Below are 2,602 nucleotides of genomic sequence, written 5' to 3' on the forward strand. Positions count from 1 at the left end.
TAAGAGTTGAGTCGTTCATTACTGAAAATTGTATTTCATACCTACAATTATATATTGTGGGGGACTCTAACAGGGTCGTTCAATGGAAAAAAGTAAGAATAAGAAAATGAGAGTGATCCAGATTTATCATAGCTATAGAAGAATTTCAATATTGGACTCAACTCAAAGGTTCAGACTGTATGTACGATTTATCTGATCTTATAACTAGTTAGAATTTTTTTTCTTCTAGTAAATCATGAATTTGTCTCGGACAGTATTAAAAATCTTATCGAAAGCTTACGGCAGCTTGTCAAACAAAAGTACCACTTATGATGAACCTTATGAAAGGGAAAATGATCATTATGTTTAATATGATGTAAAGATGGTTGCTACTCCTGAAAGGGAAAATGATCCTCCGGGGCAGCTTGATCTCAGACGAACTATCCCTCAATTCCTTCATCAAATATTCTTTATTTAGTTCCCTAAGTCTAACAAAAACCTCAATTGTGTTAGGTCTCACACAACGAATTAGTGTAAAATTGAATTGAATTTTTGTAAGCTCCTTTCGATTCCTTCCGGGGACCAAATTTGGGAAATAGGTTTTGGGCATTTTTGCCCCTTCTTTCCTTCACCAAAATTGTGATTAATCTTATTTAGTAGGTATAGCTCTCGAATTTGGAAGTAACATAAGATCTTAAAACCCAGAAAATGAAAGTTTATAACTCATGATGGAAGGATCGGTATTGCTTGTTTCTTGCTCCAAATGAACGAAACTTAAGAGAAATGATCCACCGCCTTTGAAACATCTAGAACCGCTATGATTCCGTAGTTGATCCTTTTGGATTTTTCGCTAGAAAATCGTGTGCCGATCAAAGCTTTGTCGAATTTAGTTTTAAATTCAAACTGTTGGATTTGATGATTTGTGAACGTTCTAGGTCATATCCAATTCAGAGGGAGATCCAACGACTAGATTATAAGAGACTATGGATTATGTGCAATAGGGTACTATGGAGGATCTAATTTGGTCAGCCATGACAATTTCGTGATTCTTTTAAACTTTATAAATAAGGTAATTTACCCTTTATGAAAATTATAATATTATTTTTTTTCAAATAATCCAAATTTTTTTTATAAAATTTGTTACCACTTTGTTAGTCATTTTCTGGTTATTGAGTATCTTGAAGTTCTTATCCATTAAAAGTTGGAGAAATTTTGTATCGACTCTTCTTTACACGTTAAGTCCTTTCTCGAGGGAAGTATATCATGTGCTATTATGTGAGTGGGGTGACGTATACTTTCGTAACATGGACATATGAAATACATTGCATACGGTAGATAAGTTTTATGGGCGTGTTGAGTCTATAGGCCACTAATCCTATTCTTTTTAGTATCTCAAAAGGATCAATGAACTTGGGGCTTAACTTCCCTTTCTTACCAAAATCGGAACATCCTTCTCATGGGTGCTATCTTTTGGAACATATGGTCTCTTTCATCTAAATTTAAGTTTTTATGCCTAATATCTACTTATATATTTTACGAACTAAAATTTTACTTTTATTAGAAACAAAAAAATTAAAAAAAAAAATCGAACTTGAATCAATCTAACCCAAAACTATATGGTTGGGTTGGGTATGAGTTCAGTTTTTATAATGTCCCACATTGGTTGGGAAGGAGAACAAAACACTCTTAAGGTGTGGAAACCTTCCCCTAGCAGACGCATTTTAAAGCCTTAAGAGGAAGCTCGTAAGAGAAATCCCAAAGAGGACAATATCTCCTAGCGGTGGGCTTGGATTGTTACTAAATGGTATCAGAGTTAGACACCAGGTGATGTGCTAGTGAGGAGGTTGTTTCTCGAAGGGGGATAGACACGAGGTGGTGTGCTAGCAAGGACGTTGGGCCTCAGAGGGTGGATTGTGATGCCCCACATTGGTTGAGGAGGAGAACAAAAACACTATTTATAAGGGTGTGGAAACCTTCTCCTAGCAGACATGTTTTAAGGGCTTGAGGGGAAGTCGGCAAGAGAAATATATGCTATTGGATTGTTACATCCCAAACAATTGAACTCCAAAAAAACCCTCTCACCTTTCCATTTATGAAGATCCTATTACACGGGTTCATTGATTTAAAGAGAATATTAATTGATGTCATAAAGATCGCTTATACGAATTATTATTTAATATTTTTAAATAATTTTTTTAGTTTAACTATCTTAATGGATTGAGCTATATTCATATTGATTTTAAATAATATTTTCCTTAGAACTACTATCAAAAAAATATATTTATTTATTTATTTATTTATTGTTAAAATATAGTTTGTAATTGTGGGGCCTTAAATACATTTAAATAAATAGAATATGTAATGATCTATGTTACCATATGTATATCATGGTCCAAAAATTATTTAAGAAATACTTTATTTTAAAAAATTTATAAACTTGTAAACATTATTAAACTATTTTATGAATGAAGATATAACTAAAAGGCAAAAATGATGGTTTACCGCATTTTATGGCTGAACGAGTATTTAAAAATTTAAAAATAATCAACAAGTGACCCTATTTTTAATTGGGCAAAAAAAAAAAAAAAAAAAAAAAAAAAAAAAAAAAAAAAAAAAAAAAAAA

This window comes from Cucurbita maxima, unplaced genomic scaffold (genome assembly GCF_002738345.1).
Source record: "Cucurbita maxima cultivar Rimu unplaced genomic scaffold, Cmax_1.0 Cma_Scf00003, whole genome shotgun sequence".
Lineage (NCBI taxonomy): Eukaryota > Viridiplantae > Streptophyta > Magnoliopsida > Cucurbitales > Cucurbitaceae > Cucurbita > Cucurbita maxima.